At 43.6% G+C, this 16,083-nt stretch overlaps 1 protein-coding gene and 1 long non-coding RNA gene across 7 annotated transcripts in view; one reads left to right on the plus strand and one right to left on the minus strand.

Annotated features, from left to right (window-relative positions):
• OSMR (oncostatin M receptor) overlaps nt 1-4,566 on the minus strand; it is a 50,780-nt gene extending 46,214 nt beyond the window's left edge. Inside the window, exon 1 of one of the 4 annotated variants that reach the window (XM_032337560.1) lies at nt 4,463-4,566. The gene's annotated coding sequence lies outside the window, so the exon portion shown is untranslated. Of the gene's footprint in view, nt 1-3,450; nt 3,542-4,462 lie in introns of those variants that run through there. The other 3 variants (XM_032337558.1, XM_032337561.1, XM_032337559.1) reach the window with 3 other exon arrangements.
• A 110-nt stretch (nt 4,567-4,676) lies between these two features.
• LOC116586962 overlaps nt 4,677-16,083 on the plus strand; it is a 110,663-nt gene continuing 99,256 nt past the window's right edge. For all 3 annotated transcript variants that reach the window (XR_004284234.1, XR_004284235.1, XR_004284237.1), the window contains exons 1-3: nt 4,677-4,766; nt 7,215-7,460; nt 8,990-9,055. This is a non-coding gene — a long non-coding RNA (uncharacterized LOC116586962). The remainder of the gene's footprint in view (nt 4,767-7,214; nt 7,461-8,989; nt 9,056-16,083) is intronic.

Raw genomic sequence — 16,083 nt, forward strand, 5'->3', positions numbered from 1 at the left:
TGTCGGGTGAGCTGCTTAAAACTGTAGAAAGAAATTAAGTTATATCCTTACTTCTTACTTCATACAAAAATCTGGTATTACAAAGAGCTAACTGTACATATCAAAATAATACAAGTTTTAGAAGAAAATAAGATAATTTAAAAATAATTTTTTTGGTGAAAAAGATCTCCCCAAGCCAGATTAAGCACAAAAATCAAGATTGCAGGGGTGCCTAGGTGGTTCAGTCAGTTAAGCGACCGATTCTTGGTTTCCGTTCAGGTCATGATCTCAAGGTCATGAGCTCGAGCCCTGTGGAGGGCTCTGAGCTCAGCACAGCATCTGACTTGAGATTCTCCCCTTCCCCCTCTGCCCCTCCCACTGCTCGCTCTAGCTCACTCTCTCTCTAAAAGAAAAACAAAGAGATAGAACCTTTAAAAAAACTAAGATTGCAGAGTTGATGACACAAATATTTACAACATCCATGAAGCAGAAGGTAGTTAAAAACAAAAGCATTATGAATCGATAAGCAAAATGTATATATGCAAACCATGAAATATTATTCATTCTTGAAAAGGAAAAAATGTTGACACCTGCTACAACATGGAAGGTCGTAAGGACATGTTGCTAAGTGAAATAGGTCAGTCACAAAAAGACAAATGCTCTAGGATTCCACCATGCATATGAGGCACCTGGAGTAGTCAAATCACAGAGACGGAAAGCAGAATGCTCGTTCGCAGGGGCAAGGGTTCGGGAGAATGGGCCCAGAGTGTCAGTTTTGCAAGATGGAAAGAGTTCTAGAGATGAATGCTGGCAACGGCTGCCCAGTACTGAGTGTATTTAATAACAGTGACCTGTGCACTTAAAAATGATTAAGATGGCAAATTTTATATTATGTATTTTACCACACACACAAAAAAAAATACTGGGGGAAAAAAAGAGCATCACAGCAGAAGAAATATTTAAATCATCTACAATAGACAAAGAATTAAGATCCTGAATTGGTACAGAGCATCTGCAGTAAACAGGAATCAGAAAAGGCAACTCAATAGAAAAACGAGCAAAAGACAGGAACAGGTAATTCACAGAAGACACTGCATGACCCATAAACATTAAGAGACATTAAACCGCAGTAGTAATCAGTAAAATGCAAATTAAAATGCCATACTGGGTTTCAGATTTGAAAATCTAAATAAAAAAAAAAGATAATAGCTGATGGTAGGCAGGATGACGGAAGCAGCTTCTCATGCACTGATTTTAAATTAGTACCTGGGGTGGGGCAGTGCTATCATTTGAAGGACTGTGTCTATCAAGTGGAAACATGAACCAACCCTTTGACCCTAGAACTCTATTGAATAGAAATAGTCAGGCTGACACACAAAGACGAATGCACTGTCTTTCCTGAAGTACTGTTGCTAATGCTGACTAATTTTAAACCATCCAAATGTCCACTAATAAGAGAAAAAATAGATGAATTATATCTCTAATTTAGAATAACATGTAGCCTTTAGCAAAAGAGATTTGTACTGCCATGGGAAAATCTCTAGGACTTGGAAAATGAAAAAGTAAGCTGCATAATGTATAGTAAGATCTCATTTGAATATATGAATAAATATGTATAAACACATTATTATGCAAATGCATAGAAAACAAAATAAAATCTCAGAATGGTATTTACCAAACTTCGTCTTCCCTCTTCTGAGTGGGAATAGGAGTTCTACATGGTAGTTCTACATTTCATTCCATATACTTCTCTATTTTTTGAAAGAGAACATACTTAGTTATTATTTGTATTATTTTTAAAACATAAAAATGAAATTTTGACAACCTGGAATAAATAAATGCTGAAAAACAAGTACGGCTGACTCCTGAACAATGTGGGTTTAAACTGAACAGGTCCACTTATACACAGATTTTTTTTCAATAAATACAATACGGAATTATAAGTGTATTTTCTCTTCTTTATGATGCTCTTAATAACATCTCTCCTCTAGCTTACTTCATAGACAACACAGAGTATATCATGCATGTAACATACAAGATATGCTCATCAACCATGTTATCAGTAAGGCTTCTGGTCAACAGTAGTCTACTAGTAGTTAAGTTTTGGGGAGACCAAATTTACATGCAGATTTTTGGGCACCCCTAGACCCTGCATTGTTCCAGGGCCAACTGCAGAAACGAAAATGAAAAGGGAAGGAAGGTTGTGAAGCCCGGAACACAGTTGCCGGGAAAAAAACACTTGTTTTATGAACATCTGTAACTACAAAGAAGCCTGCTGGGAGCAAGGGATATTTCTCACAATACTGTTTGTGTTTTATTCCTCCCCCCTTTTTTTTAATCGAGGAGGGCTTCCCTCTCCAGTGAAAGGAGTGCCAGGTCTCACTGTTCTGTAAGTGAGCAAGATGACACTTGTTCAGATTTTTTTCTATGGGAGCCAACAACACCCCAGCCCAGTTCCCACAAGGAAAACCTACTCCTTCCTCTTGTGGAAACTATTACCACTGATCTCTCTTTCAAAGCCATAGTAGCTTTCCTGACTTGGTTCCTTTTTCAGGACAAAAGGATTACAAGGAATATCAGAGAGTCTGGAACACCTCCACGCACCTCTGTAGGTGCTCCTGGTCTTTCAGGTTAAAGAGAGAGGTAGAAGGAGAGACCCAGTGTGCAAGGAAGTATTTTGCCCCGTATGGTCGGAGTCCTGTTGGACACTGTCAAGCTGTCCTTTGATACAAAATGCTCAGACACATTTCTGGGGCCAACAAGAGGCAGAACTGAGACCAAGATGTAATTTACCAGGAGACAAGTTACAGCTGAGAATTCACTTTGTCCAGCAATCAAATATTAGGTGGTGAGCTTCCCGTCACTATTGGCTTCTAATACTTCTGAATGCTACCAGGGCAGACACAACCTGAGCATAACCTGAAGATTCTAAATAGTTAAGTGGGAATCCAAGGCTTTAAAAAGACCCAAGATTGATTCTGAGGCTCAGCTCAGTCTGGAGCCCTTCAGCCTCAAAGGTGTCTGAGTGCCTTTTAAAGCAGCCCAGGAGAGAGACAAAGGAGAGCATTAAGGAAGCACCACAACCAGGACCACTCCAGAGAGGGTCCGAGAGTTGGAAGGCACACCGTAGTGCTTATAAGCAGCGGCCAAAGCCAATTCCTGACTCTCACCTGTTCGCTGTGTGACCCCAGACAAGTTACTGAACTTCTCTAGGCCTTGGTGTCCTCCCTGATAAAAGGAGAACGACAAAACTACTACCTAGCTCATTGGTGAAGCTTAAGGGAGCTGGCACGTAAAGTGCTTAGTACGGTGCCTGATCCACAGTAAGTACGAACCACCATTATTCTGCATGGGAGAAACCCGAGGCTGACCGGATGAGTAACTCCAGCTCAGTCCCACAGTCAGCGTTAGACTGGGGCATACGACCCGAGCTTCTTTCCCTCCAGCTCACATCAAATACACTACACTCACGTGGATCCGATCCCCTACAGTGGACCCCTCTGGAGTCGGAGGATAAGCTTATCCGCACGCAGAGCGTCTTCGAGCCTGCCTGTCCCCCGTGGCACCCAAGAGCGAGCCTGCCACCACTGGGCAGGCCTGCGGCCGCACGCAAGCAGGCACGGACCGGCTGAGGAAGTGCCCGCCCGGGGACCAGCAAGAAAGGACTCCCGGTGTCCGTGTCAGCGCCAGTGCCCCTGGGCTACGCGGCGTTTTCGGAGTCACCGCGGCCCGCTCTATGGTCTTGGACAAGGTCCTGAACCCCTCTCCGCGGGCGAGGGGTGGAGCGCTGTTATTTGCAAGACTGCAGCTGCTCAACCTGCCAGCTCGGCCGCCCCTCCATTCACGTGGCGGAGGAGGCCAGGCGCCCGCCCGCGCACCGCGCCCCCGGGATCCCCGCGCGGCGCGGGCCGTGAGCGCCGCCCACTCCCAGGTGTAAACACAGCCGGGGAGGAGGGGCATCGCCGACCGCGCGGAGCCGAGCGAATGTTCGGGGGGAGCTCCGGGGGCGCGGGGGTGGTTGGGGAAAATGAACTCCCGGGGCGATGTGTTGGGAGAGACGCGAAAGTGGGTTGCTTGGGGATTTTAACTCAATAAACATCCCCGACTACGAAGCAAGAAGTGACGGGACCGTGAACTTCCAGCAGCGGGGAGACGCCGCGGGGGCGCCGGCAGCGTGCGCTCGGGGGAGAAGGACACACGCAGCAGCCGGGCGGGCGGGCCAGAGGCGGGGACCCCTCCGAGCACCGTCCCGGAGCAGGTCGAAGCGCCAGCCGAAGCCGACGCGGGGCAGGGGCGGCGCCGGGCAGGGGGGGGGGCTGGCGGCCGTGACCGGGCCGCGGCCGGCCGGGCAGACCCCGGGAAGGGGCTGCGAAGCTGTCGGGTCCCGCCGGGCGCCGCGCCGGGGCCGCCCGCGGGGAAAGCTGTCGGGGCGCGGGGAAGGCTGCCGCGGGGCGCGGAGAGAGCGGGCGGCCGGGGTACTCACCCCGCACGGGTGGAGGGCTTCGCGGGCCGGGCCGGGTCCTAGGCGGCGCGGGGCCGCGGGTGCGGACGCCGGTGTGGACGTGCAGGGGCGGCCCCGCGCCCGGGCTATGAATCAGCTGCGGGGCGAGCGCCGAGGGGCGGGAATTACGGGAAAACCGCGGGGGAGGGCAGAGGGCTGAGGACTTTTGCAATTTCCCGTCCTGCTGCGCACTCTTGGCACTCCTGGGACCCACAGGAATTCTTCCCCTTTAGGTCCCGGGGGAAGCGGCTGGGACCCTGCGGGAGGCGGGCGAAACCCCGCGGAGGTGCGGTCCGGGGCTTGGCGGGCGGCCGGGAGGGGAGCGGTGGGAAAGGAAGTGGGAGAGGCCTGGAAAGGAGAAGTGGAACCGAAGTCTCTGTGGGGCCGGGAGAGGCATCGCGCGCCGGCCTCTCTGGCCAGGGCCAGCGGGCCCCGGGGCGGCGGGAAGCTGAGAGCAGCCGAGGGACCCAGGAGCCAGGGTGACCGCGTGCGGCCACTTGTTATTCCAAGCGAGAGACAGAACCCTGGGGTCCCGGCAGAAATTCTTCAGGCAGAAGGCAAGAGCTCCAGACAAACTGTATGTCCATTAGGCGTCCAGAGCGATTAAAAAAAAAAAAAAATGTGTTTGGACAGTTCTAGGAACCTGATTCTCCTCCCTATCTCGAAACGCTTCTGTCTGACCAAGTTTCATCCAGAGCCACAGTCCTAAAACCTTTGTTTCCCAAAAGAGCCGTGTATGCTACAACTTGCTTTTCCTCTTAAAAATGTGGTCCAGTCTTTGAAATGCGTATTTTAAATACAGGGCCTTTGAAGTACCTATTGACGCCTCTTTCATAATTATGTGTTGGACTACGGAGAGCCCTGTGAACTTGAGCTGGAATGGAGACCATCCTAGTATTGCCCTGTTGGGGGAGGTCATGGAAGGGACATGACCTCCAGTTGACCCTTGAGCTGCACCTGGAAAACCCAAGGCTCCTTGCCCCTTCCCCTGTTCTTGGAAAGTGGGTTCTGCTTGCCTGTTGGACAGCCAGGAGCTGCTCCATGCACATAGCCTTGAGGCAGTGAGGCGAGAACACCTACAGGATATACCTGACCAGACCTGGTTCAGGCCTCTGCATCAGCTTGTAAGGTTTGGCTGAGGGATGCCAGGATCCGTTCATCTTGTTGGCACTCCAGACAAGCCACCTGCATAAGTTCCCTTTGCTTATAAGAGCTGCACCTACCACCCGGGAGGGGCCAGTGTCTCTCCTGCCCTCCAAGTACTGGCCAGTTTCAGATTGCAGGTGGGAAGCTCCGCGGAGGGTGGCGATCCACCATGTTTTTGTGGCCTGCTGGGACCCGGAGAAGAGAGCGGTGTGTTCTGGTATCTGGAGGACTGGGGTGCCTGATGAAGGATTGTTCATGGAGCTTTGCTAGACCTGTTCTGGTCCAGTTTGGAGACCTGGGCAGGATCATGAATGCCACGCACTGTAGGAGGGAAAGGAACCCAGCAGTGATTAAGAAGGATTGCTCATGATGAATCCTATTTTATCTTAGGATCACTTCTGGAATTGACCCAATGGCTCAAAATATGTCAGAATCAGCCTAAATGCTACTTCTGGGTTGTGCAGTTTTTGCTCCTCCCAGTGTCCCCCCTGGGAGAGAGTTTTGTTTTAGTCTTTGATACATTTACTACCTAATGGTGCCACAAAGACCAGGGTGCACCGTAAATATTTGATGAAAATGAAGAGAAGGTACTTTTGTCTAAGCAAACATGTGGTCCTTTGCCACACCTCATCACTTCCAGAGTTTTAAAGTATCCATTAGTTTAGTCATCTGCTCAGCTATGGAAACTACTTGACCAGATCCCAAAGGGTTGGAAAAGCTTTCTGAGTCTGTATTTTAGTAAGTGAAAAAAAGAAAGAAAAGAAAAACTTTAATTTCTTCTTTATAAGAACAGTTCTGAGGGATATGTCTCTTAGGGCAGATGTGATGCCAAATTAAAAAATATTGAGTGTGAAGAATTTCTGCAACCTGAGTCTAAACTTACTTTGTGCTCCTCCTACAAAGGAAGGAAACTAAGCTGCAAAAAATTCCAGGCTGTTGGTTTTAATCTGGGGCCAGTGCCCTGCTACGAATTTCAAAACTGACCCCATACTAGAAGGGAAGGAAAGGCCAAAGAAAGAGGCAGACCACTCCAGCTTAGTACCTGTCGGGTTTAATAAGGGAGTTCACAGATGAGGCTTGTCATGGGCCGCTGCAAGGTGAGCAGATCTCTGCACCTGCCCCCAGAGTCTTAAGAGTTATGTAGAAGCCTTACTGGGTTCAGTCAGTGTAGAGTCCGAATGGTCTCAGTAGCACATTACTCTCATAAGGCACTGTCCTTGCAGGGTCTCCCTGTGGGCAGAATTTACATCCAAGGACAGAGAAGGCAGTAAGGAGCCTCTGCTTCCCCAGGTCCAGTCCATAACTCAACGGGAGGTCATGTCCTCTCAATGACTTCCTGCAGCAGGTGCCCACATAAAATCCCTTAATTTTGTGTAACATTCTAATAACTTAAATTTATCCGTCTTTCTAGAGTCCAGTAGCTATAGTACCTGTAAATTTGTGATTCTACTAGGTTGAATAGTATCCTCTAAAAATTCATGTCGGGCCAGAGCCTCAGAATATGACCCTATTTGGAAATGTGTCTGTAGATTTAATTAAGGGAAGATGAGGTCCTACCATATTAATCCAATGACTGGTGTCCTTATAGGAAGAGGGAAATATGGATGCACACACATGGGAAGAATGCCATCTGAATACTGAGGCAGAGATTGGAGTTATCTTGTCTCAAGCCAAAGAATGCCAAGAACTGCTGGCCATCTGCAGAAGCTAGGAGAAAGGTTCAGAACAGTCTCCCTCTGAGCCCCTAATGTTGCAGCATCACAGAGTTCTCGTCGGAGTCGAAGAATGAACCTTGCAGACACAAAAGGGTGACGTGAACATTTATTAAGTGAAGGTGAGAACAGAAAGGAAGGAAAAATACGCTTTCTGGAGTGAGAGGGGTTCTGAGTGGGTTGCCACTGTGGGCTTTTACTGACGGTCTTTTATTGACAACTGACTGGGAAGCTTGTGGCCATGAGATTCTTCTTGTGCCCTCTTTCTTTGAGCCAAGACTATGGATAATATCCCTAATGGCTTACTTTTTCTTTGGGGTCTTGTCATTTTCTGTGGTTAAAATGTAGTTGCAAAAAAACAAAAAACCCCGCTAACATCCAGGGCTGGCTGGTCTGGTTTGTTCCCTTAGCTTGCTCTCTCTCTCGTTTTTAAAATATATTTTTAAAGGATATTATTTATTTATTTGACAGAGAAAGTGCATGAGCACCAGGAGAGGCAGGAGGAGAGTTTGGGGAGAGGCAGAAGCAGGGAGCAGGGAGCCTGACACTGGGCTCAATCCCAAAACCCCAAGATGGGGATTGTGAACTGAGCCAAAGACGCTTAAACCATCCTATTTGCTTATCTCTTGTTCTGCTCTGTCTGAGCCAGGAATAGTTTCAGAGTCTAGTCAGGGGCCTCCTGTCTCTCCCTGCCTGTGCTTTAACCCCTTCCTTACTCAATAAGAAGGAACTCACCCTGCCAACCCCTTGATTTCAGACTTCTGGGCTCCAGAACTATGCAAGAATAAATTATTTTAATTTGTGGTAATTTGTTATAGCAAGCCTAGCAAGCTGATACATAAAAGCATGCATGACATATGTGTTCTGAAGGTTAGTATTAAAAATTAGCCCAAAACTAACTGAAATGAAAAAGATAAAAATACCAAAGGCATTGCTGAAATACCCTTCCTTGTTTAGTGTCCACAAGATTATGCCGGGAAAATACATATTCATTCTCCATCTGACCCTCCTGCCCACTCTTCTCTCTTCCTGTTGAATTCAGTAGCTCAACTCTCTCCACTTCCCCCTTCTCCCTGACTTTCTTCCCCATCGCCTTCTTGGTCTTCTTGTTCTCCTTTAGACATTGTTGTGTCTGGGGCTCTATCCTTAACCTTCTTCTCTGATCCCCAGTCTTCCAAGTGAACACATCTGTGCTCTTGAATTCAGTGATCACTTGTGCACTGATGACCTCAAATCTTTGATTGCAATTATTTCATCTGAATTCCAGGCCACTTTATTTGTACATCAAAATCAATATGCCCAAGTTCAAATTCTTCACTTATCCCCCACATGATTCTGTTAGATTAAGTGAATGGCCAAGACTGTAGACACCAAGTTAAAAGACCTGGGAAATGTTCCTTGTCATCCGTCGTCCACCAGAAGGTCTCATTTGTGTAACAATTATAGGGAAGGCACGAGTGGGATGTTCCCTTATCCTAGCCAACTCCTTGGAGGAAAAACATTTCCATAATTATCAGGGACACTAGCTTAGATCTGGGTATGGGTATAGATATACATAGAGATGTATGAAATCAGTTATGTAAATTGTGAAATATAATCACAATTCTCTTTTTTCAACTACTACAAATATCTAAAATTACATGTTTGGCAGTGTTTGTAGCCACACTGATGGAGCTGGAAGGAGCTGGGAGTTTTCTGAAGCAAGTGGCATCATCAGGTAAGTAGGAGATGCTAATCTGTAATTGGCCTCGTGGATAAGAATTCTCTATTTGGGAGACAAAGTCTTACACACCCCATTTGCTATTTTAAAGATTCACTTTTAGGTCTTAAAGTATGCCTAAAGTATGTGATGCCAGTGCTTGAAGTCAGCATTATTTCTAAGAAAACTCAATGGAAATGAAAATGATGTTATGTGCATGTATTCTTGTGAAAAACTTAAGTAGGCCTCCAGAAAATTTTTTCGTCTGATATATCATAAAGCTTGGTTATTTAAGAGATAGCTGTCACTTCCAACTGTATAGATATAAAATTTAGCCAGCAATGATGAAGCAAGATGTTGAGTGTTAGAATCACATGGAATATTTATATTTTATAATTTCAGGTAATTCTTTGTAGTTAATTATGAATTACATTCCATTCGATACCTGTGAAATGAATTTCAGTGAAGGATAATATTATCCTTAATAGTTCTAAAAGTTTTTTTTGAATTAATTATTACTTGAAGATTGATTTTTAGATTAATTGATCGATTTTACATAATCTATTGTCTCTTAGATATTGTAATTATGTTCACACTATGTCCTAGAAATCATCAGAAACCAGACAGTGGAAGAGCTTTTCTGAATCTCTTACTTTTTTTCCCCATGGGCTTAGGAAGAATAATGAGTATGTGTTTGTTCAGATTGCTGCTTAATTTTCTTGGACCGTGTTGATGAGAATTAATAAATATGAATGACGTAGTTAATGTTAAAGGCTAGGACTTTATTTGTTACATTAATACAATAGGAGTAGAACTTGGAGAGAATTCAGTGGGAACTTTTGGGACTTTTGAAAGCTGTTTGCCAAACTTAATCTAAACTAAATCTATAGTCCTATCTATATTTTAAATAGCATCTCTTACAGACAGTATGTAGTTGGGAATTTTTAAAAAATTCAGTCTGGGGCGCCTGAATGGCTCAGTAGGTTAAAGCCTCTGCCTTCAACTCAGGTCATGATCCCGGGGTCCTGGGGTCCCAGGGTCCTGTGATTGAGCCCCACATCGGGCTCTCTGCTCAGCGTGGAGCCTGCTTCCCTTCCTCTCTCTCTGCCTGCCTCTCTGCCTACTTGTGATCTCTGTCAAATAAATAAATAAAATTAAAAATAAATAAATAAATAAAACAGAATAATAAATTCAGTCTGATAGTCTCTCTATTTTAAGTTGATAGAGACTGTGTAGTAATCGTATGTTTAAGGCATTTATAGATATGGTTGGGTTTAGCCTACCATTTTACTATATGTTTTCTTCTTTGTTCCCTCTTGTTTTTGTCCCTGTATTTGTCATTTTCTATCCTCTTTTACATCATGGGAATATTTTTTAGAATTCTATTTTAACTTGCCTTTGCATGATTCTTTAGTGTTTGCTCTGTGAATTACAATACACAGCCTAATTTTCAGTGTCTACTTGAGATAATATTGTACTCTGTCACTTAATAGGTGCATTTACCTACATGACCTGTCCTTGACCTTACAGTTGTAAAATATATTATATCTATAACACAATAAAATCTGCAATGTGATAAATATTTAAAAGAAATTAAGAGGAGAAATAGTCTTTTATATTTACCCATATATTTACCTTAGTATTCTTTAGTCCCTCTCAAAGATCTGCGTTTCCACCTGCTGACATTTCTTGAAGAACTGCCTTTAGTGTTTGTATTTTAGTGCAGGCCCATTAGAGTACATTCTCTTGGTTTCATTTTAAAATGTCTTTATTTCATTTCATCCTTAAGGGATATTTTTATTGGATACAGAATTTTGGGTTGACGATGTTTTTAATTCAACTATTTAAAGACATTGTTCTATGATTTTCTGGCCTTCACTGTTTCTGATAAATCATCAGTCATTCAGATCACGGTATTTATAATGTGCTGTTTGTCATTAGTCATCCTGCCTAGCATTTGCTAAGCTTCTTGAATTTGCACATTTGTCCTTTATGTGAGCAATTTTCAGTACTTCTTGAAATGTTTTTTCTGCCCCATTATCTTTCTCATATCTTTCTGAGACTCAGTTACAAATATGCTAGACCTCTTCATATAGTCCCAAATACCCATGTGGCTCTATTAACTTTTTTAAGTGAGCTCCACACCAGTATGGTACTTAAACTCGCGACCCTGAGATCAAGAGTCACATACTCTATCAACTGAGCCAACCAGATGCCCCTCTATTGTTTTAAATCTTTTCCCTCTGTGTTTTTCACACTAGATAATTTCTATTGCGCTGTCTTTCAGTTTGCTGACTTCTCTCCCACCATCTTCATTCCCCTACTAAATCTATCCCGCAAGGTTTGTTTAAAAGATGTATATTCCAATTCTAGAATTTTTATTTATTTATTCTTTTGTTAATAGTTTACATTTCCTTACTGATACTTCCTATTTTTTTGTTCATTACGGGCATATTTCTTTTACTTCATTGATCATAGTTATAATTACTGCTTTTTAAAGCATTGCTTGATTGCTCCAGTAGTTAGATAATGGTGGAGTCAGTCGCCACTGATTGTTTCTATGATGAGAACAGATCACATTTTTCTGGTTGTTTATTTGTTTTTTTGTTTGTTTGTTTAGTGTTGTCTAGTAATTTTGGATTATAACGTGGGCATTGTAAATATAATGTTGTGAAGACTGGATTCTGTTATGTTCTGTCAATGGCACTGATTTTCTTTTTATTTATTTATTTTTTTAAAGATTTATTTATTTATTTATTTGACAGAGAGAGAGATCACAAGTAGGCAGAGAGACACAGAGAAAAAGAGGGGGAAGCAGGCTCCCTGCCGAGCAGAGCCCGACACGGGGCTCGATCCCAGGTCCCTGAGATCATGAGCCAAAGGCAGAGGCTTTAACCCACTGAGCCACCCAGGAACCCCTGATTTTCTTTTTAAATGGACAATTTTCATGGTTAGACTCATTGACATTGCTTGCATTAATAGCAGCTGTAGCCTGAATTCAGTGTTTTGGGGCTCAGCCAGGCTGCTTTGAGTTTGTCTTGGATAAGGATGGTTCAGACATTATGCATGATATAGACTTTACACACAGCTTCTTCCTCTCTAGCTTTCTCTTTTCTGCAATTTCCCCTCATTTTCCAAGTGGTATATTTTCCCCAAACTCTGACCTTTGGTTCTTCAAGCCAGAAATATTGTGTATTTTCTAACAGAGTTTTAGGCACCCCCCTCACTACCCAGACTTGGGCTGGTCTCAGACTAAAGGTTATAAAATGTAGGAAACTGACTCTTCCTTCCTCCAAGTGTTGATGCTCCCCTTCCCCCAACAAAAAATTATTTCTACTGTTGGTTATTTTCCATTTCATTTGGATGTGGGTTTTTTAAATCTATTTTTTTTCTTAAAAACTTTAAGAGGAGCACCTGGGTGGCTAAGTCAGCTAAGCATCTTGGCTCAGGTCATGATCCCGGGGTCCTGGGATCTAGCCCCTCATTGGGCCCCCTGCTCAGTGGGAAGCCTGCTTCTCCCTCTCCCACTCCTCTTGCTTGTGTCCCCACTCTCGCTCTGTCAAGTAAATAAATTTAAAACAATTTTTAAGAAGTATTTTTTCTAGTCCTTTACATTGTTTTGTAGAAGGAGTTACCTATCGATGACTAGAAGTGGCATGTCTCTAGCTGTATTTTCACCTGCTAAGTGACTAGCTTGTTGAGGAAAAGTTGTGTCAACTCCTTTCCTTTGCTAGGTTAGATTTCTTTCCCATAAATATTCTGGAAACAAACCAGTTTTTCAAAAGATTAAAGTATACTTGCCTCTGACTTCAATCTGGAAATTGATGAAATTGGTGGAATCAATAAGGTCAATCCATTGTGTTAAGCATCACTTTAGAATGAAGATATATACATCTCAATAGCACTGTAACAGGAAGGAAAGAGTTTTAAGCAACAAAGTTGCTTAACAGACTTACCTTTGTATTTCCTCTGAACTTTGTTCAAAAACCTAAACCAAATTAATTTCGCCCAGATGGAAATGAAAACTTCCCAAAGACACTCACTTTTGTATTCAGTTTTGTCAGCTTCTCAAATGTCACCGTCTTCATCCAGTTCTAACACAACAGCAATTATTTTGTCCATTACCAAATATCAGATGATGCTTAGTCACTTTGGAATAATGATCAGGTAGTTTCCACACACCCAAGGCATTTTAGGAGAAATATTCGCTGAAACTCAATACAAAATAATTGCGCTAAACTAGAAGAAGATGAAGCAGCCCAAAAGGACAGAAATGTTATTCAGCCAATGTTATTAAACCTTGTAGCAAAAATAATTATAAGAACTTGTCTTCCTCAAAATTTTTGGAAAATGATGCCTAAAGAAGAAGTTGTAAACTTTCTGAAAAATAATGATAATAGACAATTTCTTCTGAAACTCTCCCCTGTTCTTAGGAAGAGAGAATATTCTATGTGACTGGAAATTTAGGCTTACAAACATTCATAGTGGTAAAATTATAATACACACACACAAACATCACGCCTCAACACTCATTAGAAAAACATTGTGGGAGAGACGCCTGGGTGGCTTAGTTGGTTAAGCAGCTGCCTTTGGCTCAGGTCATGATCCCAGTGTCCTGGGATAGAGTCCCGCATCGAGCTCCTTGCTCGGCAGGGAGCCTGCTTCTCCCTCTGCCTCTGCCTGCCATTCTGTCTGCCTGTGCTCGCTCGCGCTCCCTCTCTCTCTCTCTGGTAAATAAATAAAATCTTAAAAAAAAAAAAAAAAGAAAGAAAGAAAAACATTGTGGGAAAAATGGGGGGTATATAAGGGTCGGAGAAAAGGGCATTTTTGGTAAGTAGCAAAAGCCTAAAGAGGTTCCAACGAAGATAGGAAACTTTATGACTTACCCTTTCAAAAGAAAGATTATCTGTACATACTGCTATGGAAATAACACCCAAGATATATACTTCAGTGAAAAAATAAGAGTCAGAAATGTGCGTTTGGTATGTCTATGCACCTATTTAATTTGTTGATGTTTATGAGGTAGATGCATAGGAATGTCTTGAGTAGGATTACAAGAAATTGGTAACTGTGGTTGTTCTTAGGGAGAAGCTCTAAGAATGAGGTGTGGTGTGTAAGGGAGGCTTGTTCTTTCGTTTTAGACCTGGCTGTGTAGACTGGATTTTTGTCACCTTTTAAAAGTAGTAATTCTATTTATTTATTTATTTATTTAAACTCAGCCAACAAATAGTACATCATTAGTTTTTGGTGTAGTGCTCAATGATTCATTAGCTGCATATAACACTCAGTGCTCATCACATCCTGGGCTTTCCTTAATGCCCATCACCCAGTTACCCCATCCCCCCCAGCCACCTCCCTTTCCACAACACCCAGTTTGTTTTCCGGAGTCAATCAGTTTGGCTCCCTCTCTGATTTCTTCCCATTCAGTTTTCCCTCCCTCCCCCTCTGATCCTCTGAGCTATTTCTTGTATTCTACATATGAGTGAAACCATATGATAATTGTCTTTCTCTGACTGACTTGTTTCACTCAGCATAATCCCCTCCAAATAATCCAGTCAAGAAATGGGCAGAAGACATGAACAGACACTTCTCCAGAAAAGACATACAAACGGCCAACAAATGCATGACAAAATGCTGCACATCACTTGGCATCAGGGAAATACAAATCAAAACCACAATGAGATACCACCTCACCCCAGTCAGAATGGCTACACAATACAAGGAACAATAAACGTTGGCAAGGATGTGGAGAAAGAGGAACCTCCTACACTGTTGGTGGGAATGCAAGTTGGTGCAGCCACTCTGGAAAACAGTATGGAGTTTCCTCAAGAAGTTGAAAATAGAGCTACCCTATGACTCAGCAATTGGTCTACTGGGTATTTACCCCAAAGGTACAGATGTAGTGAAAAGAAGGGGCACCCACATCCCATAGTAGCAATGTCCACCATAGAAAGTAATAATTTTAAAAATCAAAGAATGCCCTACTTGATTGAGAAGGGACCACATTTATTTATTTTGGTTGTTGTAAGTTATAATCAATTAGAATCCCTCTGAGGACATAGAAGAAATGAAATTAATTGCCTCTGGGGAAGAGAACTAGGTGACTGAGGAGCAGAGGGGAGAGCTTTAACTCTACCCTTTTGTATCTTTTGAAATTTTGTATACATAAATATATTTGGTTAGAAAAATTAAAATTTAAAATGCTATGATGACATGCACCCCCCCCCCCATGGGACACACTTATCTGAATGTAGTGTGTAAATGGGCCCAGCTTGGCAACTGTGGGCTTTATTCGTCACAGACAGACCTGAGATTCCAAGTAGTCTGTGTTGAGACCCAGGCTGTGCAACAGGAGTCTGAGAATGTGTCTTCTGGCCCCCGAAGACTGTTTTAGAACTTGGCCTCACAGAGCTGGGCGAAGGAGAGCCCCTAACCCCCAGGGGCCTGGGTTGGGGCATAGATCCTCCCATGGGGCAGAGGGGGCCCTTGTTCCAGGCAGCCCCCTTCCAAGTGGCTGCAAGGCTGCTTCCAAGGGATAGCTGAGCCTCCTGGATGCAGAACTGCCCCAACTGCTGCAGTAGCAGAAGGGAGGGTGGGAGGGTGGCGCAGATTGGCTGGAAGGCCGGGGCCTCTTTTCCCCATATTCCATTGGCTGGGCCTCAGTCACATGGTCCTGACAGAACCGCAAGAGAGGCTGGGACATGGAAGCCTCCTGTGTTCAGATTTGGCTTCTGAAGACAGGAAGAAGAGGAAGCAGGAGCAGAGAGGCGTGAAGACATTGTCTGGGCGTGGGAAGAATTTGGTTAACAAATTATCGATACGCCTTTACAGTGAAATAGCCATGAAAAATTAGGTTTTGAAGAGTATTTAATGACGGGAATAGGCCAGTGTTCAGTGCAAAGAGCAAGATACTGAATCTTACTAACTTTGGAAAACATAGTATTTATATATGAGTATGCATGCTTATACAGATGAGAAGGAAATATAAAATATGTTATTTGTGGTTATCCTTACATGGTTATGTCATTTTTTTATACTTTTGAAGA

The sequence above is a fragment of the Mustela erminea genome, chromosome 3, assembly GCF_009829155.1.
Source record: "Mustela erminea isolate mMusErm1 chromosome 3, mMusErm1.Pri, whole genome shotgun sequence".
Lineage (NCBI taxonomy): Eukaryota > Metazoa > Chordata > Mammalia > Carnivora > Mustelidae > Mustela > Mustela erminea.